Source organism: Pelobates fuscus, chromosome 1 (genome assembly GCF_036172605.1).
Source record: "Pelobates fuscus isolate aPelFus1 chromosome 1, aPelFus1.pri, whole genome shotgun sequence".
In the NCBI taxonomy this organism is placed as follows: domain Eukaryota; kingdom Metazoa; phylum Chordata; class Amphibia; order Anura; family Pelobatidae; genus Pelobates; species Pelobates fuscus.
Window position 1 is genome coordinate 469,707,086 of NC_086317.1, and position 23,026 is coordinate 469,730,111.

The 23,026-nt window shown below is 46.0% G+C and overlaps 1 protein-coding gene across 4 annotated transcripts in view; it reads left to right on the forward strand.

Moving 5' to 3' along the window:
- The first annotated feature begins 381 nt into the window (after positions 1–381).
- GDPD4 (glycerophosphodiester phosphodiesterase domain containing 4) overlaps positions 382–23,026 on the forward strand; it is a 105,848-nt gene continuing 83,203 nt past the window's right edge. The window contains exon 1 of one of the 4 annotated variants that reach the window (XM_063431549.1): positions 382–491. The gene's annotated coding sequence lies outside the window, so the exon portion shown is untranslated. Of the gene's footprint in view, positions 492–14,206; positions 14,519–23,026 lie in introns of those variants that run through there. The other 3 variants (XM_063431566.1, XM_063431574.1, XM_063431557.1) reach the window with 3 other exon arrangements.

Here is a 23,026-nt window from a genome sequence, read left to right on the forward strand (position 1 = left end):
TGTAAGAGATTGCACCATTATTTATAAATAACTCTCCCGGTGTAAGAGATTGCACCATTATTTATAAATAACTCTCCCGGTGTAAGAGATTGCACCATTATTTATAAATAACTCTCCCGGTGTTGGAGATTGCACCATTATTTATAAATAACTCTCCCGGTGTTAGAGATTGCACCATTATTTATAAATAACTCTCCCGGTGTAAGAGATTGCACCATTATTTATAAGTAACTCTCCTAGCGTCGGAGATTGCCCCAGTTTATTGTACCCTTAGCCCCTCCATGTCTGCATCCAACACAAAGCTTGCTAAGGAGACTCTATCCCCTGACTGGCTCAGGCACCTCCTTCTGTAGGCTGGGCTGACTGATGTACATTACACCTCTTAAATTTCTGAACAGCCACCATTCACTGTCAGAACTCCAGAGAAGAAAGGTCAGGAATCCTGTGTGACTGGCAGCACCAAAGGAAGGCTTGCTGGCTGCAGGTCAGAGGTCAGGGCTGTGTGCCTTATTCATTGATGTGTTGTGGGTTTAATCACTGTAGTGTTACAGTAACTGTTGCCTGTATGGAGATTATGGAATGTTGTGTTTGATATGACAAGCTTGTTACAATGCAGAACTGCTAAATTATCCAGCTGTGCCTTGTATCTGGATGGGGGGATTCAGTGATATTGATTGGGGGATTCAATGAGTGTTTTTTGTTTTTTTGTTTGATGTTAAATTGTCACATAGCAGTTTTCCTTGATAACACATAACATTTGGGTTTCTTCAACTAAGTGGTCTCCTGGCAATTAAAATGTTAATTAACACCCAGGACTGTGACAATAGGTGTTACTGGCATCAAATCAGTCACATTGTATAGTTGTGATAATCTTAGCACCACAGGTGGTCCTTAACTGCAATGATTAGCATGCTGAGATAGGAATAAAAAGGCATCATGGGGGATGTAGCTTAAAATCATGTAAGATGCCCATATTAAACGTCACTGATATAAGATTTGATGTGGGGATCTGTGTGTAACTCAGATTAATGCTAGGTTTGTGTATGTGGAGTCTTGTTTTGGGCTGGTACTTGGAGTGCTGGAGATCTTCAATATATTCAACATCATTCTATATCCTCTACATCAGGGAGAATGGGATTTATATGGCAGGGGCTGCATGTGGCCAATCATACATCTTTGTTATGATAACTAACTGCAGGATACAAACGTGACAATGCCTCGCTGATAAAATCCCATTCAAAATAGGTTTAAACGTCGTGTTGATTAATGTTTTACTTGTTTTCACAAAATATTATCTACGTCTGTGTGTCTGTCTAATTTCCCCCTGGTAATGCGTAACATGGCGTTTAGCAATACTTTGTTCTGTTTTACCTGGCAATTTCTGTGTACATTTTTTCTGTAAAATACTGCTGAAATGGGATCACCGGGAGAAACTACTTTGCTTTTTTAGCAGACTACTGTAAATGCAGCTAGAGTTTTATACCAAGATTAACCCTTTAAGGACCAAACATCTGGAATAAAAGGGAATCATGACATGTCACACATGTCATGTGTCCTTAAGGGGTTAAAACAGAGGTAAAGGTGTCAGTGACAGCACCCAGCACCTCTGTCCTGGGATTTAGGGTAACGACCCTAACGATTATATATATGTAAGTTAATTATTAGTACCTTTCCCATATATACAAGGTAATAGCTTATAATAGTGTGTGTATTTTACGTTGAAGTTAATAGAGTTAAATGTTAACATTCGGATACATGTTATACTGTGTGGCACACCCTCACCCCTCTTTTTAATCAGTTGGTACCCACTGGCAGTATCGGCACCTGACTTATTTCGATTGGCACTGCCAACCAACACCATGGCTGTTAGATGGTTAGAGAACCTTGTTTTTACATTTATTCACTGCTTTTGACCTAATTATGGTTCATTCCATCATCCATATTTAAAATGAAGTGAATGACACTATGGGGAACTAAATGATGAAGACTATGGATAGATGGAAAAATGTCATGCATCTTAGAATGTGCACGCCATATCCTGGTAATTTAGCTGTGGAAACGTTGTGAATCTTTACTTTACTATTTTGGAACAGGATAGTTAAACACTTAATTCTTATGATGGCATAAACTGTCGTTGGACCCTAAGGAGTTAAGACGCAGTAACTGAGTATTGATATCACATGCCCGTCACGGTATTCAGAATAGAATGGTAGACACAGATTCATTGACTAGTACCCAGCTATCAAACTGCAATATAAAATGTAACTGGAGTATTCACAAAAAAACTGAATTGTTGGGCGTTCACCAGAAAATCACAAATTTAAGTTCAAAATAGCTCAAATGGAAACATAACCGACTGAGAATTTTCCATCTTGGGTGTTCTGACCTAACTTTGCTGTTGCTTTGTGACTGCCTAAAAATCCACAGTTTAATTAATCAACCCATTTGCAATCGTTTCTCAAAACAATTATAAAGATTATTGTCATACCTGTGCCAAATAAATAGTATTCTTAAAGTTAGACTTTCTTGAAATGCAATGAGTGACATAAAAGAAGGGCTGTAATTATTATTATTATTTTATTATTTATATAACGTCAGCAAATTCCGTAGCGCTGTACAATAGGTATAAGGAATGAACAAAAATATCCTCTATGGTAGATGGGATGTCTATAGGAGTGTCAAAGCAATTCACTAATGTGAGAATTGTTTAGGATTCAAAGTGGAATCAGAGTGAAGTACACATTTAAGGCCAAAGTAGTCAAGTTGTAGGCATAGCAGATTTAGAGAACTTTTCCAGTTCGGTTGCTTTTGCCTTAGATTAGAAACGTACTTTGAATTCCCAACATCTGTTGCTTTAGTGATGAATCTTGTCTGTCCATACAGACTATAACAAAAGTAGACTTCCCCCCTTCTGCTGGTGTACAAGGCTAAGCATCATGGGAGATGTAGTTCTATAATTTTGGAAGCTGGTAGAAATTCATCCTACATTACAGTATTGATTTGAATGCATTGTTACAGTATCAAGAGGTCACTATAATCTCCAGGGTCTGACAGTCACAATCTCAGACAGTGAAATGTTTTGATAAAAAAAACTGATATAGTAATTAAAAACACAAAATATACGCTGTTATTTAATTAAATTTCACATGCCTTCCCAGAGACTGCCCAATGCTGCGTTACGAAGATAAATGTTTATTAACTTGCTGCAGGGGAGAGAGAGATGGATTATCTCCCATCTCAGTCCCTGCATGTGATTTAGGGGGTGCACACAAAATTATGCAAATTAACAACACGTGTGTAAAATTTAGCCTAAATTGGAATGAAAAAAAGAGTTCTCTCAATAGACCCCGTTAAGAGAAAAGAATGGAAAAAAGTTGTTTATTCACATTATTCATACTAAAATAGCCACATTTGAAAAATCCTCTAACTAAACTAGTTTAGCCTACATTTTGTAAGATGTTAACTAGAGGAATACTACACACTCAGCTTGTGTGAATTGTGTGTGTCTTCTTTTGTTCATTTTCTGGAAGTGATGAATTCAATAGAACCTTTTCAATGAACCTTGTTACACCTTCCTGGCTGTCAATCAGGTAACTGGTCCTGTTACTTCCTGGTTTGATTAGCTCAGTGGAGATAAACCTAAGAGGCAGCAATTGCCCAGAGCACCTGCCTTGGTAAGACTTCTCATTGAGCTGCATTGGGAAGTCTGTGATTAGACAGCCAGAGAAAGTCGGGGAAGGTTTACAATACCTGCAGATTCTAGACCTTGATCTGCGGCTATTGCATGCCAATATTTCATGTACCCCCCAAAACCATTCAGAATTAATTACATGTGCATTTTCTTTGGGGACATGTCTACTAAATAGTTTTTAAGGAGTGTTCCTTTAGCTGAATGTTTAGTGAACAAGCCTCAAGAGTTTTTATCTGCCCCTTTCCCAGGCACCACTGAACCATTGATACGCACCCCACTTTTTTCCTCTCTGTATGATAGCTGGCATATCCATTAAAGGGACTCTCCAGTGCAGGTCCCCTCTACCTCCCACCTCCCATCCCCGGTTGCTGAAGGGGTGAAAATGCTTTTCAATGCTTTCCTATGGGGATTTTAGCGACGCTGGAGGTCCTCACACAGCGTGAGGACGTCCAGCGAAGCTATAGCACAGAAAACCTGTGCTATAGACCAGGAAGTGCCCTCTAGTGGCTGTCTAGTAGACAGCCACTAGAGGTGGAGTTAACCCTGTAAGGTAATTATTGCAGTTTATAAAAAAACTGCAATAATTACACTTGCAGGGTTAAGGGTAGTGGGAGTTGGCACCCAGACCACTCCAACGGGCAGCAGTGGTCTGGGTGCCTGGAGTGTCCCTTTAATTATCCCTGCTGTGTTTATCTCCTATTTCCCTTTAAGAGGGGGCAATAGTAAACAATACTCCCCATAGAGTAAGATTGATTTAACAGAAGCCATGCAGTGTTTCATTTCATTAACGATCCCTCCTTAAAGTGAATGGCTGGTCATTCTGCTCTTCCCGAGCTCTGTATTTTTAGAACATTCCTTCAGCTGTCACAATTTTATATTTATATTTTCTCTACGCCCCAGATATATCTAATTTCCGTGACGTCTGCCTGTACCTGTCTATGTGATTCGCATGATGTCTATGGCAAACGATTGATGTATCAACAAAAATCAATCTTGCTGCCTTAACCCTTTGTGTGCTGCTCAGTCCACTGCTCATATCTTTAGAATTCCAGGTGTCAGATCTCAGTCCTTGACATCACTCAGAGCATTTGTTTGTGTCCCTAACCGTCCAGAAAACCTTTTGCTTCAATAGTATTTCAAAATGAATTTACTATTTTCTCCCAGTCTGTGTGTGTAGGGTACAGTTACTAATAACCCTTAACCCCTCTGGGCACACCGTGAGCGAGGAGTCCACAGTCAGAAGATTAATCCAAAAATGTTCCCCTTGCTCACTGTGTCTGGAGGGGAATTGCTGATATTATTAACATAATATTTAATATGCAGAGTAATAGCTGCTTGATCCAAGGAGATATCTGACTGCCATTCTGGGGTCAAGAAGGATTTTGTAGCAAAATTGGAACGTGCTTCAAACTTTTCTTTGCTCTTTATTTTGGATCAACAGCAAACAACAGATGTGAGAAAGGCTGGACTTGATGCAATGTAAGTCTTATTTCAGCCTATATAAGGATCCCAATCAGCGCAGTACCTAGCACGAGGCTGACAAGGCATTTGCCTTGGGCGGCACTTTCAGGAGGGCAGCAAAAAAAGCCCCCCAATCGCTCTGGCAGATGCCTCGTCAGTCTCTTGTCTTGGGGGCCCGAGAGTTGGCCGGCTGGCCACCTCAGGCCCCCCCCCCCCTCCTCGAGGCAGGCATCTGCTGATGTTACGGGCAGCGAGTAAGCACTCTCCCATGAGCTCTTCCCTGCTGAACTCCCTCGTGCGCACCACAGTGATGCCGGAGCCGGAATATGACATCACTCCAACAAAGCATCAATAAGAGGTGCGCAAGTGACCTGAGCAAAGGCTGGGTGTATTGAATTTAAATTTTTTATTTTATTTTAAATTGTGAGTCTGTGTGTGTCTGTTAGTGAGTGTGCTTGTGTGCATGTGTTAGTGAGTGTGTTTGTGTGCATGTCTGTTAGTGAGTGTGTTAGTGTGTGTATGTTAGTGACTGTGTTAGTGTGTGTGTCTGTTAGTGAGTATTAGTGTGTGTGTGTGTCTGTTAGTGTGTGTGTGTGTGTCTGTCTGTTAGTGAGTGAGTGTGTGTGTGTCTATTAGTGAGTATGTGTGTTAGTGAGTGTCAGTGTGTCTGTTAGTGAGTGTTAGTGTGTGTCTGTTAGTGAGAGTGTGTGTGCCTGTTAGTGAGTGTGTTAGTGTGTGTCTGTTAGTGACGGTTTGTGTGTGTGTGTGTGTGTGCGTTAGTGAGTGTTAGTGTGTGTCTGTTAGTGAGAGTTAGTGTGTGTCTGTTAGTGAGAGTGTGTGTGTCTTAGTGAGTGTGTGTCTGTCACTGAGTGTGTATGTATGTTTGTCAGTGAGAGTGCATACATGTTTGTCAGTGAGTGTGTATCTGTCACTGAGAGTGTGTGTCTGTCAGTGTGTGTATGCGTGCCTGTCAGTGTATGTATGCATGTTTTAGCGTGTGTATCCATGTATGTCAGCGTGTCTAGTGTATGTGTGTCTGTCAGTCAATGTGCGTGTCTGACACTGAGTGCATATATGTGTCAGTGAGTGTTGTATATGTGTTTGTCAGTGTGTATCTGTTAGTAAGTGTGTCCCAGCGTGTGTGTGTCTGACACCGAGTGAGTGTGCATGCATTTCTGTCAGTGAGTGTATATGTGTCTGTCGATGAATTTGTCTGCTAGTTAGTGTATATGTGAGTCTGTCGGTTATTGTGAGTGTGTGTGTAACTGTGCATGAGCGAGTGTGTATGTCTGTGAATGTGTATGTTTCAGTGAAAGTGTGTGTTGGTTAAACAGTGTGTGTGACAATGACTGTGTATCTGTACGTGAGCATATGTAAGTGCATGCCTCAGTGAGGGTGTGTGTCTGTCAGGAAGAGAAATTTAGAGGGGGGGAGGGGTGCCAGAGTTTTGTCATTATTATTAAATTATCTCTGTAATGGCACGTGTGAGCTAAAAGTCCCTACCCTCTGCGAACCCCATATATCTCATAGAGTTGCGCTGAATCCATGCTGGCTGTGATGACGCACAAAGAGAAGACCTTAGAAAATGGAAGATGTGCGTCTTGTGGTTGTCAGTCTGACATTCACTAAATGCGTGTTTTCAGATAAATATAAAAATTGCTGTTTCACTCTAATGGTTATGTTTTACATTTTCAGAATAAAGGGATCTGGTCTGTACACCAAAACTACTACATGAAGATGCACTGGGTGTGGTGCTTACACTGTCCTTTTAACTGCAGATGGACAGATAGTATCTTTTAAAGATGGACAGTTATTTGTAAAACAAATAATATTTTGCCAATACACCTTTGTCTAGGCAGGGTATAAATATGTAAATCCTTGTAGTAAAATCAATGGGGAGAACTTGCTTATGTTAATAGATGAAGGGTCTATTTCTTGTATCTGCTCAGATCCACAGGGTTACACCAGGAACATCCAAACACAATCTAAGCGAATGGGAGGGAGCTTGAACATATTTTTAGGACATTATACAATGGATCAAAGGCCCAAATTATTTGTGAGGACGTGAAACAATAGTAACTACCGGTAATTCTGTTATGTCGTAAATAGCCAGAAACCTAATGCAATGCACCCAACTATGCTGGAAATGACTTACACCTTAACACATTGTATCCTGCTATGCTGTGAATGAACAAAATCCTAAAACAATGTATTCAGATATCCTGTAAACCAACTGTCTAATCATTGTGATGTGAATGAACTGTCTAATCATTGTGATGTGAATGAACTGTCTAATCATTGTGATGTGAAAGAACGGTCTAATCATTGTGATGTGAATGAACTGTCTAATCATTGTGATGTGAAAGAACTGTCTAATCATTGTGATGTGAAAGAACTGTCTAATCATTGTGATGTCAAAGAACTGTCTAATCATTGTGATGTAAACGAACGGTCTAATCATTGTGGTGTGAATGCACTGTCTAATCATTGTGATGTAAACTAACTGTCTAATCATTGTGGTGTGAATGAACTGTCTAATCATTGTTATGTAAATGAACTGTCTAATCATTGTTATGTAAATGAACTCTCTAATCATTGTGATGTCAAAGAACGGTCTAATCATTGTGATGTGAATGAACTGTCTAATCATTGTGGTGTAAACTAAGTGTCTAATCATTGTGATGTGAATAAAATCCTCAAAAAACACAGCACATCATTAGAAGCACTTGGTTTGATTGTCACCATATGTGTTTATTTAGTGCTGTTTAACATATCGTTGGTTGTATAGTGCAGCAGAGGAGAGGCCCTCTAATGCGAGGCCGCTCCGATGTTAGGGGGTTAGGAGGGAGAACTTGGGCTGACACTCCTGTGGGTACAGACCAAGTTCTCTGCTTCATATCAAAGCGTTGCCACGGGTTACCAGCATCTAACACCCCCCCCAACCCCCCAAGCCTCCATTCACCCATTGCATCCCCCTAACCTCCTTTAACCTCATTACAGTCCCTTTCCTAACAAAAGAAGGCAACAGGCATAACAGAGTATGCTGCAGCCCCTAACCCCATATTCCTATCTGTGCCACCTAGCCATCCCTCCCTTTCAACCCATGCCCATATCACCACCATCTATCCCTCTGTCTCTTCCATCCATCTCTTATCACTCCCACACTTCCCTAGCATTCACACCATCCCTTTTCTATTCCTTTCACCCCTTCCTCATACCACTCCAAATCTTTCCATCTCTCTCTTTTAGTCCTCCTATCACACAAACTATCTCTCACTCTTCCATCACTCCCAGCCATCCCACCATCTCTCCCATACTCCTGTAATTGCCGACACATCCTTCCATCTCTTCCCATCCTCTGATCACTCCCACCCTCACACTCCAGCTCATCCCATTTTCTCTGCAACCTTCTATCACTCAGAACCATCCCTTCCACACTCACAGCTATCACTCCTACACCTAACTTTCTCTCCCCATGCTTATCATTCCAATCCGGCTTCCCCACTCACAGCTCACTCATCTACCCACACGGCCCTCACAGCTCACCTCACACAGCAACACACATCACACACAGCAATACTATTCACTCACAGGTGCCCACACACACGCACTGCCACACATATCACTAAAAGATACTAAAATATATCACTCTCATATACTCACACATAGCTACTCACACATAGTTACCCAACACCTACACAAAATACAGTAACCTCTCTCAGACAGTCTTCTAAAAAATATTCCCAGGTGCAGGGCCGGATTGGGAAAAAAATTCGGCCTGGGCATTTTTCAATCACAGCGACCCCCTGAGAAGGGGGCGGGGCCAGAGAGGGTGTGTTTTGTCATCACTAAGGACAAGCACAAAGTGAGCATGTTAGTTCAATGCGCAGAGCCCTGCTGAAGAGCTCTAGCATGAGAAAAAGGCCCTGTATTTGGTCTGCGCAGCGCAAGCAAATTTAATAACATGCTTACGCTGTGTTTGCTTTTCACTTGTCTCAATAAGTGGGATACCAGAGGACAAAAGGGCCAGGAAAGCATATCATGCTAGGGGCTGTAGAGAGTGTGTGTATAGGGGGCATAGTGTGTATTGGGGATGTAGCGAGTGTGTGCATGCCGGCTGTAGTGTGTGTAAGGGTTGTAGAGAGTGTGTGTTTAGAGAATGTAGCATGTATTTGTTAACAAGGAATGTAGTGTGTGCATAGGGGATCCAGAGCTTGTATGTCAGGAATGTAGTGTGTGTAGGTGGTGCAGTGTGTTTGTAGGAGATCTAGTGTGTAAAGGACCCAGAGTGTGTATAGGAGATTGTGTGTGTGTGTGTGTGTGTGTGTGTAGAGGATTTAGAGTGTATATAGGGATGTGTATGTGTGTGTAGATTAGATGATCCAGAGTTGGGTAAGGGATCTAGCGTGGAGCGTAATGTGTGTAGTGGTGCAGTGTGAGGGGTGCTATAGTGTGTGTGTGTATATATGTATGTATGTATGTATGTATGTGTATATATATATATATATATATATATATATATAAACATATACACACACACTATATACATCCAAATATATATGTATATGTATATGTGAGGGTCACCGTGTGCTGTGTGCAGCATGTGTGTGTAAGAGTCACAGTGTGTTGGGTGTGTTGTGTGCAGCATGTGTGTGTGAGGGGTGCATCGTGTTGGGTGTGCTGTGTGCAGCATGTGTGTGTGTGAGGGGTGCAGTGTGTTGGGTGTGTTGTGTGCAGCATGTGTGTGTGAGGGGTGTATCGTGTTGGGTGTGCTATGTGCAGCATGTGTGTGTGAGGGGTGCATCGTGTTGGGTGTACTGTGTGCAGCATGTCTGTGTGAGGGGTGCAGTGTGTTGGGTGTGTTGTGTGCAGCATGTGTGTGTGAGGGGTGCATCGTGTTGGGTGTGCTGTGTGCAGCATGTGTGTGTGAGGGGTGCAGTGTGTTGTGTGAGGAGTGCAGTGTGTTGTGTGTGAGGGGTGTAGTGTGTTGTGTGTGAGTAGTGCAGCAGGTGTGTGAGGGGTGCAGCATGTGTGTAAGGGGTGCAGCATGTGTGTGAGGGTGTTCTTACCATCACATTCTATGTGTCTAATTATCTTTGTTAATTCACTGAGGGTTATTTTATATGATATATATATATATATGTGTGTGTGTGTCTGAGGGTGCGGTGTGTGTGCGAGGGTGCTGTGTGTTTGAGCGTGCTGTGTGTGCGTGAGAGCGCTGTGTGGGTAAGTGTGCGTTTGTCTAAAGGTGCTGTGTTTGTGAGTGTGCTGTCTGTTTGAGCGTGCTGTGTGTTTGAGCATGCTGTGTGTGCGTGAGGGTGCTGTGTGGGTAAGTGTGCTGTGTGGCTAAGTGTGAGTGTGCTGTTAGTGTGAGTGTGCTGTGAGGGTGCTGTGTGTGTCTGAGGGTGCTGTGTGTGTCTGAGGGTGCTGTGTGTGTCTGAGGGTGCTGTGTGTGAGGGTGCAGTGTGTGTCTGAGGGTGCTGTTAGTGTGCTGTGTGTGTGTCTAATGGTGATGTGTGTCTGAGGGTTGCTGTGTGGGTGAGTGTGCTGTGTGTGTGTGTCTGAGGGTGCTGTGTGTGTGTGAATATGTGTGGAGGGATTGTGTGTATGTGTGCGTGGGGGGGCAAGGTGTAAATGTATGATTTTTTTTTTAATTATTATTATTTTAATTAAAACAAATAATAATAACTAAAAAAAAATTAAAAAAAAATAATAATTAATAATAATTAAAAAAAATCAGATTTTTAAAAATAGGGGATAAATAAAAAAATATTAAAAATAATAAATTTCATATCCCCCCCCCTCCCTTCTTACTTTTAGCTTGGGAGGGGGGAGCCGTGCGTCCATGGATGAGTCCCTGGTGGTGCTTTCCCATGCTGCAGTCCCTGGTGGTCCTAGTGGTGAGTGAACTCTACCCTGCAGTTCCTGGGGTAGAGAGTTTACTCTCGCGAGATCTGAGCGTTGCCGCGGTAACCACGGCAACGCTCAGACCTTGCGAGAGGACCCGGCGGAGCTGCTGGCTAGAGCTCCACCGGTCCTCTCCTCCCTCCCTCCCTCCCTCCCCAGGCCGGCATAGCAATGTCACAGTGCCTGTGGGCCGGTGAGGGAGATCCCCCCATGGAGGCACTATGCAGAGCCGGCACACTGATAGTGCTGGCAGATTCTGTGATCTGCCCCTGCCGGCCTCGACCCCACGGCCATCGCGGCCCACTGGGCATTTGCCCGGTATGCCCGATGGCCAGTCCGGGCCTGCCCAGGTGCACAGCCTATGGCCGGGAGTGTTCTTACTGTGGAGCTCTGTTATACACTCTGACACATTACTGGGAGTATTATTGCTGTGGAGCTCTGTTATACACTCAGACACATTACTGGGAGTATTCTTACTGTGGAGCTCTGTTATACACTCAGACACATTACTGGGAGTATTATTGCTGTGGAGCTCTGTTATACACTCAGACACATTACTGGGAGTATTATTGCTGCGGAGCTCTGTTATACACTCAGACACATTACTGGGAGTATTATTACTGTGGAGTTCTGTTATACACTCAGACACATTACTGGGAGTATTATTGCTGTGGAGCTCTGTTATACACTCAGACACATTACTGGGAGTACTATTGCTGTGGAGCTCTGTAATACACTCCGACACATTACTGGGAGTACTATTGCTGTGGAGCTCTGTTATACACACGGACACATTACTGGGAGTATTATTGCTGTGGAGCTCTGTTATACACACGGACACATTACTGGGAGTATTATTGCTGTGGAGCTCTGTTATACACTCAGACACATTACTGGGAGTACTATTGCTGTGGAGCTCTGTAATACACTTCGACACATTACTGTGAGTACTATTGCTGTGGAGCTCTGTTATACACTCAGACACATTACTGGGAGTATTCTTACTGTGGAGCTCTGTTATACACACAGAAACATTACTAGGAGTATTATTACTGTGGAGCTCTGTTATACACTCAGACACATTACTGGGAGTATCATTGCTGTGGAGCTCTGTTATACACTCAGACACATTGCTGGGAGTAGTATTGCTGTGGAGCTCTGTTATACACTCAGACACATTACTGGGAGTATTATTGCTGTGGAGCTCTGTTATACACTCGGACACATTACTGAGAGTATTATTGCTGTGGAGCTCTGTTATACACACGGACACATTACTGGGAGTATTATTGCTGTGGAGCTCTGTTATACACTCAGACACATTACTGGGAGTATTATTGCTGTGGAGCTCTGTTATACACTCGGACACATTACTGGGAGTATTATTGCTGTGGGGCTCTGTTATACACTCAGACACATTACTGGGAGTATTATTGCTGTGGAGCTTTGTTATACACTCAGACACATTACTGGGAGTATTATTGCGGTGGAGCTCTGTTATACACTCGGACACATTACTGGGAGTATTATTGCTGTGGGGCTCTGTTATACACTCAGACACATTACTGGGAGTATTATTGCTGTGGATCTCTGTTATACACTCAGACACATTACTAGGAGTATTATTACTGTGGGGCTCTGTTATACACTCAAACACATTACTGGGAGTATTATTGATGTGGAGCTCTGTTATACACTCAGGCACATTACTGGGAGTATTATTGCTGTGGAGCTCTGTTATACACTCAGACACATTACTGGGAGTATTATTGCTGCCGAGCTCTGTTATACACTCAGACACATTACTGGGAGTATTATTGCTGCGGAGCTCTGTTATACACACAGAAACATTACTAGGAGTATTATTACTGTGGAGCTCTGTTATACACTCAGACACATTACTGGGAGTATCATTGCTGTGGAGCTCTGTTATACACTCAGACACATTGCTGGGAGTAGTATTGCTGTGGAGCTCTGTTATACACTCAGACACATTACTGGGAGTATTATTGCTGTGGAGCTCTGTTATACACTCGGACACATTACTGAGAGTATTATTGCTGTGGAGCTCTGTTATACACACGGACACATTACTGGGAGTATTATTGCTGTGGAGCTCTGTTATACACTCAGACACATTACTGGGAGTATTATTGCTGTGGAGCTCTGTTATACACTCGGACACATTACTGGGAGTATTATTGCTGTGGGGCTCTGTTATACACTCAGACACATTACTGGGAGTATTATTGCTGTGGAGCTTTGTTATACACTCAGACACATTACTGGGAGTATTATTGCGGTGGAGCTCTGTTATACACTCGGACACATTACTGGGAGTATTATTGCTGTGGGGCTCTGTTATACACTCAGACACATTACTGGGAGTATTATTGCTGTGGAGCTATGTTATACACTCAGACACATTACTGGGAGTATTATTGCTGTGGATCTCTGTTATACACTCAGACACATTACTAGGAGTATTATTACTGTGGGGCTCTGTTATACACTCAAACACATTACTGGGAGTATTATTGCTGTGGAGCTCTGTTATACACTCAGACACATTACTGGGAGTATTATTGCTGCGGAGCTCTGTTATACACTCAGACACATTACTGGGAGTATTATTGCTGCGGAGCTCTGTTATACACTAAGACACATTACTGGGAGTATTATTGCTGCGGAGCTCTGTTATACACTCAGACACATTACTGGGAGTATTATTGCTGCGGAGCTCTGTTATACACTCAGACACATTACTGGGAGTATTATTGCTGTGGAGCTCTGTTATACACTCAGACACACCAACAATATGGAGCTCCTAGAAAACGGGGACAAAGAGATTTAGACCTAAATAAGGGACTGCCCTTCCTCAATAGGAACAGTTGGGATGTATGCGAGTACCTCCAGAAAAACATGGTGGATCTATTAACCGTAGTTTGGAGAATATATAATGTATCTCAATGTATCCTTCCTGGTAAAATATTTTATAAATAAATAAATAAATATAAAGCTACGAGGATCAATTTGTTGTTGAAGCAGGAATCAGAAAAAATGACTGTCATGTGGATTGCGGCCTCTAGATGGCGACCCATGGCACATGTTGCAGCTCCTATTGCTTATGCATGCTGTTCTCTGCACTGTGCATGCAGGTTTGTTGTAATGTGGGGTCTATTATTTGCAGTACAGTTCCTGTGCATCTTCCTGTATTGTCAGTAATCTGTAGGGTTTAGACCTGATTCAAGGAGGGAACGTTTTCTTTGATCACACTCTGCGTAGCCAGATTATCAGACTATTACTGGGTACAGCTGCCTGCTTTACCCTGATCTTACTGGAGCCTCAGGACCGGGCATTCTAATAGTGGGGGCATATGCCAATCTGAACAGCGGTGGCACTGCCTGGATTACATTCCAGCTTCATACCCTCTGCTTATCTGCTCGCCATTCCCTATGGGTAAGTGAATTCTCTTATTCTGCAATATCTAAGCAAGCCAAGTCCATCATGTTTTTTGTGCATATATCAATTCAGTATGCTATGGGGTTCTATGTATGTAGAATTCATTGCTTCAGAAGGAATGTAAAGTCATTAATTAAGGGTGAATTGCACGGTTACTGCCTTAACTGATTTCCCTCGTACAGCATGTGAATGCTAGATACTGCAGAGCAAGACTTTAGGAAAGGTGTCTAGGAAATCATGGTGGATATGGCCCCCCTAAATCTATTCCTCCTGGAACAACACGGTTTAGGATACATTAAAGGAGGATCTAGTCGATTAGATTTTAGTTTGGTATGCTGTGAGGTAATATTTTCATTGGTTTCTGGTTTAATAAAATTAACTAGTTATTGTGTTTCTGTGGATGTGCTTTTTCAATCGAATTAGTATTTATTAAATGTATTGCCTTCATTTAAAGGAATAATCCAGGCACCGGAACGACTGCACCTGACATAGTGGTTATGGTGTCTGGCACCCCTCAAATTATAAGGAGTCAGGCATCGCTTCTTCATTCAGCCGGTCAGTACATGAATAGTGCCGCCCTGGAGTATGAATAAATAATTAAAATGGGGAAGGAAGGACATTAATTAAACAATCTAGTATGAATCTGGTAGAAATGGAATTGATTTATTGATTAATTTCCTACCTGAAACCTACAAAGCCTGCAGTCTACAGGTCAACACTTTTCATGTGCCAGTTTACACAAGATTTGGTGTTGTGGATATTGCATAACTCATTGCATAACTCTGCTGTGTCTTACAGCAGGGAGGATTGGTGCTTGGGATAGGATAGCTAGCGGGGAGTATTGGTGTTTGGAATAGGGTAGCTAGCGGGGAGGATTGGTGTTTGGGATAGGGTAGCTAGCGGGGAGGATTGGTGTTTGGGATAGGGTAGCTAGCGGGGAGGATTGGTGTTTGGGATAGGGTAGCTAGCGGGGAGGATTGGAGTTTGGGATAGGGTTGGTAGCGGGGAGGATTGGTGTTTGGGATAGGGTAACCAGCAGGGAGGATTGGTGCTTGGGATAGGATAGCTAGCGGGGAGGATTGGTGTTTGGAATAGGGTAGCTAGCGGGGAGGATTGGTGTTTGGGATAGGGTAGCTAGCGGGGAGGATTGGTGTTTGGGATAGGGTAGCTAGCGGGGAGGATTGGTGTTTTGGATAGGGTAGCTAGCGGGGAGGATTGGTGTTTGGGATAGGGTAGCTAGCGGGGAGGATTGGTGTTTGGGATAGGGTAGCTAGCGGTGAGGATTGGTGTTTGGGATAGGGTAGCTAGCGGGGAGGATTGGTGTTTGGAATAGGGTAGCTAGCAGGGAGGATTGGTGTTTGGGATAGGGTAGCTAGTGGTGAGGATTGGTGTTTGGGATAGGGTAGCTAGCGGGGAGGATTGGTGTTTGGGATAGGGTAGCTAGCGGGGAGGATTGGTGTTTGGGATAGGGTTGGTAGCGGGGAGGATTGGTGTTTGGGATAGGGTTGGTAGCGGGGAGGATTGGTGTTTGGGATAGGGTAGCTAGCGGGGAGGATTGGTGTTTGGGATAGGGTTGGTAGCGGGGAGGATTGGTGTTTGGGATAGGGTAACCAGCAGGGAGTGCTGGTGTTTGGGATAGGGTAGCAAGCGGGGAGAATTGGTGTTTGGGATAGGGTAGCCAGCAGGGAGGATTGGTGTTTGGGATAGGGTAACCAGCAGGGAGGATTGGTGTTTGGGATAGGGTTGGTAGCGGGAAGGATTGGTGTTTGGGATAGGGTAGCTAGCGGGGAGGATTGGTGTTTGGGATAGGGTAGCTAGTGGTGAGGATTGGTGTTTGGGATAGGGTAGCTAGCGGGGAGGATTGGTGTTTGGGATAGGGTAGCTAGCGGGGAGGATTGGTGTTTGGGATAGGGTTGGTAGCTGGGAGGATTGGTGTTTGGGATAGGGTAGCTAGCGGGGAGGATTGGTGTTTGGGATAGGGTTGGTAGCGGGTAGGATTGGTGTTTGGGATAGGGTTGGTAGCGGGGAGGATTGGTGTTTGGGATAGGGTAACCAGCAGGGAGTGCTGGTGTTTGGGATAGGGTAGCAAGCGGGGAGAATTGGTGTTTGGGATAGGGTAGCCAGCAGGGAGGATTGGTGTTTGGGATAGGGTTGGTAGCGGGAAGGATTGGTGTTTGGGATAGGGTAGCTAGCGGGGAGGATTGGTGTTTGGGATAGGGTAGCTAGCGGGGAGGATTGGTGTTTGGGATAGGGTTGGTAGCGGGGAGGATTGGTGTTTGGGATAAGGTAAACAGCAGGGAGTGCTGGTGTTTGGGATAGGGTAGCTAGCTTGTTAAAAACACAATTTCTCCCCCCCGGCCCTCACCCTTGCACCTTTTAAATACAGTAAAAACTCACCTTTATACTAGAGATGCGTGGGTCCCGCTGGCGCTGACTCTCCTCCTGATCCGCCTCCTTGGTTGACATAATTAGAATTGATGTTCTCAGGTAATCACAATGCATACCCATTGGAAAGGATTGGCTGAGATCGTCAATTCTGATGATCTCAGTCAAGGAGGCAGAGAGCGGAGTCAAACATCTCCTTGGCCAATCAGCATCTCCTCATAGAGATGCATTGAATCAATGCATCTCTACGGGGAAAGTTCAGCATCTCCATGCAGATCATAGAGAGGCTGAATGTCACTGTCCCAGGAAGCACCTCTAGTGGGCGTTGGAGTAGTGGCCACTAGAGGTGTCCCTAGGCTGTAATGTAAACACCGCTTTTTCTACAACAAAAAGCCTGTAGGGACATGGTATAGACATGGTATAGAATACCACAACATTGAGCTGTAGATTTTCTGGTGACTATAGTGTCCCTTTAATGTGCTCAATCTGGCAACCTTTGCTTACTTTGTGCTTCTTACCCCCATCCTGACATGCAATCCTGGCACTTTGTGATGGACTGTTTAGGAAACAAATAAAATAAAAAGTAGGTTGTGCATAGGGGCGGGCTGGGAAGGGGGGCAGGAAGGCAATTGCCCCCCAGCCGACCTGAACCCAGGGCCGCCCGTATCCAGCAAAAAAAGGAAAAATCGGAATCCCCTGCCTCTGCCTCTCTCCCTGCCTCTGGCTCCAGCTCTGCCTCTGGCTCCGGCCCTGCCCCTGGCTCCGGCTCTGCCTCTGGCTGTGACCTTGCCTCTGGCTCCGGCCCTGCCTCTGGCTCTGCCTCTGGCTCCGGCCCTGCCTCTCTCCCTGCCTCTGGCTCCGGCCCTGCCTCTGCCTCTGGCTGAGGACTCAGATTTTTCACCTTACCTCACTCTCCCTGCAGCCTGCAGCCAGTGGAGTGGGCCAACCTCGCCTGATGATGTCAGGAGGAGGGGGCGTGACTTTCACTGCTCTTCTCACAGGACCGCTGGGGAGTCTGGGAGAAGAGCAGAGGAAGTCACGCCCCCTCCTCCTGACATCATCAGGAGAGGCTGACTTAGCTGACTGCTGACCCTGCTGGCTGCTGGCTGCTGGCTGCTAGCTCCTGCCCACCCCTCTCTGGCCTAAGGTAAGACTCAGGGAGGGGGGGAAATACACTTTAGGTTTCAGCCCCTGTCCTCCCTCCTCAGCCCCTGCCCTCCCTCCTCAGCCCCTGTCACCCTTCCTTAGCCCTGCCTCCCCTCCTACCCCCTCCTCAGCCCTTGTCCCCCCTCCTCAGCCCTTGTCCCCCCTCCTCAGCCCCTGTCTCCCTTCCTCAGCCCCTGTCACTCTTCCTCAGCCCCTGTCACCCTTCTGCAGTCCTATCCCCTTAGTCAGCCCCTGCCCCCTCCTCAGCCCTTGTCCCCCCTCCTCAGCCCCTGTCACTCTTCCTCAGCCCCTGTCACTCTTCCTCAGCCCCTGTCACCCTTCTGCAGTCCTATCCCCTTAGTCAGCCCTTGCCCCCTCCTCAGCCTCTGTCCCCTTGCTCAGCCCCTGTCCCATTCCTCAGCCCCTATCCCCCTTGCTAAGCCCCTGTCCCCTTCCTCAGCCCCTGCCCCCCCTCCTCAGCCCCAGCCCCTGCCCCCCTCTTCAGCCCCTGTCCCCTTAGTCAGCCCTTATCCCCCCTCCTCAGCCCCTGTCCCCTTAGTCAGCCCCTCTCCCCTTAGTCAGCCCTGCCCCCTCCTCAGCCCCAGCCCCTGCCCCCCTCCTCAGCCCCTGCCCCCCTCCCCAGCCCCTGCCCCCCTCCCCAGCCCCTGCCCCCTCCTCAGCCCCTGTCCCCTTAGTCAGCCCTTGTCCCCCCTCCTCAGCCCTGTCACTCTTCCTCAGCCCCTGTCACCCTTCCGCAGCCCTATCCCCTTAGTCAGCCCCTGTCCCCCTCCTCAGCCTTGTCCCCTTAGTCAGCCCTGTCCCCCCTCCTCAGCCCTGTCCCCTTAGTCAGCCCTGCCCCCCCTCCTTAAGCCTGTTCCCCCAGTTAGCCCCTGTCCCATCCTCAGCTCCTGTCCCCTAATTCAGCCCGTCACTCTTCCTCAGCCCCTGTCACCCTTCCGCACCCCTGTCCCTTTGCTCATCCCTGTCCCCCCTCCTCAGCCCCGTCCCCTTAGTCAGCCCCTGTCCCTCCTCCTCAGCCCTGTTCCCTTAGTCAGCCCCTGTCCCCCCTCCTCAGCCCCGTCCCCTTAGTCAGCCCCTGCCCCCTCCTCAGCCTCTGTCCCCTTGCTCAGCCTCTGTACCCTTGCTCAGCCCCTGTCCCCTTCCTAAGCCCCTGCCCACCCTCTCAGCCCCTGTCCCACCTTTCCCTTCTCCTTTCCCCCCTCCCAGCTCCTGCCCCATTCCTCAGCCCCATGCCCCCCACTACAGCCCCATAACATCCCCACTACAGCTTCTCTCCCCCAATTGCAACCCATATCACCCACACCACAGCCCCTTTCCCAAATTGTAGCCATCAAACTACTCTCCAGGAGCTGGGCGAGGTCCTTTTTCCCCGCCACGCACGGTCCTGCAACTGCACGAGCCGCACGCGGCACGTTTGACTGGGAGATCAGGGAGGCGTGAACTGTGACTCGTGACTCGCCTGGTACTGGGAGCGTGCCGCGTGTATCGGCTGTGGGAGCCTAAAATCAAAAAGGTCTCCCATTGGCCCATGTCATTCCACATTCCCCATACACTCACATTTTGGGGGCGTGGATATGACAGGGGCCAATCAAATTAAACTAATATGTATTTATACTCACCTTTCCCTTAGCTTCCTGCCCTATTGTGGTTTCTGATTCAGTTCCCTTTAGTGCTTGCTTCGTGTAGTAGTGTTTTTTTTGTGCTTGACCTTGGCTTTGTACCTGACTCCGTTTTTTTCTTTATCCCTGCTTTGTCTTGTTCGCCGGTTTCCTGACTCCTGTGTACCAGTCCTTGGCTAGTTCTTGTTTTCGCTGTCTCTCTGTTCCCTTGACCTCGGCTCATTTTTGACTCTGTCTCTTCCCTGTCTACGTCGAGTCCGGCCATTCTAAGGCCCAGTAAGACGTATCTTGTTATCTTATCTCTCATTGGACTAAATCTTGCTTGTTGGGGTCTACTACCGTGACACCCCTGTCCCCCCACTACAGCCCTGTCCCTTTACTCAGCCCCTGTCTACAAGTTTTAAAAGTGTAAAGTTTTGGTGTATGTGTGTGTGTATGAGTATGTCTGTGTGTGTCAGTATGTCTGTGTGTGTGTGCCAGTATGTCCGTCTGTGTGTGTGTCAGTATGTCTGTCTATGTGTATTCAAGTATGTCTCTGTGTGTGTGCCAGTTTGTCTGTGTGTGTGTCAGCCAGTATGCCTGTGTGTGTGTGTCAGTATGTCTGTCTGTCTGAGTCAGTATGCATGTAATAGTGTCTTTCTGTGTGTGTCTGTGTGCCTGTCAGTGAGTGTATGTGTGTGTGCCTGTCAGTGAGTGTGTGTTTTTTAGTGTGTGCCAAATAAGCAAGTGTGTGTGTGCCTGTCATTGAGTGTCTGCTTAAGTGACTGCCCCCCCCCCCCTTTCAATCATATGGGAAAGGTGGGTTTACTCTCCTCTTGGTGCAATGGGTCACTTGACTGGATTTGCCCCCCAGGCCTGAGGCTGCCAGCCCTCCCCTGGTTGTGCATAATGGAAGCTGTGTTGTGTAGCAGCTGGAGCACAATGCGTTGCCTCTTCTCTGCCAATCCAGCTAACATCGACTGAAGTGTATCCTCTGCTTAGAGCACAACTGAGCATGATGGGGGTTGTAGTCCAAAGATGTAGTCTGGCTCTGAATGTGCAGTGGTCTACATTAACTGTCATACATTGCTCCACCACTCCTCAAGTACCAGAATACCATGGAGCTAACATTTAATATTAATAATTTGTGTATTAAAGGTATAAAAGGATTTTTATGGTCTCAGTGTTTGATATAAAAATATGCGTCACCCAAATTTCAGCTGCTGAGACAAAGGATACAGTTGCTACAACAGCGTATCATGTATCCATGCAACAAGTGGAGAAATTCTGATAATAAAGCTTATTCACTGAACTGAAAATTGGGTAAAACTAACAAGGGATTTGCAAATATTAGGCCGCAGTAGGCGAGCTGGAAAAATGGCTAACTTGGAAAATTCTTTGAATTCTGATTTTTTGCCTAAATCAATTTATCAATTTTGCACAAAGGTTTGCTTGATAAATAAACCCCAATGCGTGTTTATTCCTTTTTGTAGAAGATCATGCGTGACTCTTTAAATCCGAGAATGATGCACTTTAGATAAGGAGCTGGAACTATAACTCCCATCATCCTCGATCATCCATTTCTGTCGGTGTTTTGCACCAGCAGTTTCTTGTCCTTAGAGGGTGACAGGAACCAGCCGTTGACTGTGTTGCGTTGCTGGTCCTTCTCATATCAGGAAGATTAACATTTTGTTTTTTCACATACCCAGTGTGAGTGGGCCTGAGTAACAATTCGAGCATTTCCACCTGCAGAGTGCGAAAGTGCGAGGTTGGGTTACCGTGGTAACTAGACATTGTGCTACACATCAATCTGAAAGTCAATCGAGAGCCTGACTAAATATTTTAACTCAATCTTACAGATGACATTTGCGTGTTTCCAGGGCCGGTGCAAGGATGTTTGGGTACATAGGCGAAGATGCATTTTTCCGCCCCCCCCCCCTCTAAAATGAACATCTTCACCTATGTGCCTCCTAAACAGCCCCTCCCTCTTCCCTGTCCCTTAGTGTTTCCTCTCCCCTCCCCCTCTTTTCCTTGTCCCTTGGTGTTTCTCCCCTTCCTGGTGTGCCTCCTACCTGTCTTGTAGCGTTGCGGAGCAGATCCTCTACAGGAGCTTCAGTTTTCTGTACCGGGCTGGACTGACAGGAAGTGCTCTCTCAGTGAGTGTATACACACTAACAGCCACACACACTCAATGACAAATACACAGAAGTCACTGACAGACACAGACTCACTGATCTGACACACACTCATTCATTGACAGACACACACTCAATCACAAACATACTCTCACTGATTTGACAGACACTCACAAACACACACTGTTAGACACTCACACTGACAAAACACACTCATACACTGACAGACACACACATTCATACAATCATTCACAGACACACACACTCACAAATGCATAAACACACACACACACACACTTACAGACACACACTCACAGACACACACACTCACAGACACTCACAGACACACACACACTCACAGACAAACACAGACACACACACTCACAGACAAACACACACACACACTCACAGACAAACACACACACACACTCACAGACAAGCACACACACTCACAGACAAACACACACACTCACAGACAAACACATACACAGACACACACTCACAGACAAACACAGACACACACACTCACAGACAAACACATACACAGACACACACTCACAGACAAACACAGACACACACACTCACAAACAAACACATACACACACACTCACACATACACTTTCAGACACACACAAATTATTAATAATATCCACCCAGCCTCCCTACCTGGAGAGCTGGCGTGGATCCGTCCCTGGGGTCCAGTGGGGCTGCTGGGCGGCGGGCAGCAGTGTTCTAATGATAGGTGGCGAGGGAGCTCTAACCTGTCTGCTCTGCTCCCTCACGGGCTGTCTACTGATGCCGCGGGAGCCGGAATATGACGTCATATTCCGGATCCCACGGCATCAGCAAACATCGCGCGAGGGAGCAGAGCAGACAGGTTAGAGCTCCCTCGCCGCCTCTCATTAGAACACTGCTGCCCGCCGGGGGTCCAGGAGGTGACCTGGCAGGAGGAAGCGCTTCCCTCCTGCCGGTCACTGAAATCTGGCGCCCCCAGAGCCGGTGCGCCCTAAGGCGGCCGCCTGTGCCGCCTTATGGACGCGCCGGCCCTGCGTGTTTCTGTATGTAAGTGCTTGGATGGGAGGTTTATTCTCTCATTTCTCTGCACTATTTTGACACAACGGTTTCTGTCATGAAAAGAGCTTTGTCTTCAGGAAGGGATTATTTACTAACTCCCAAGCGTTAGTACTGAGCGTCAATCCCTAAACATCACAGGCATCTTG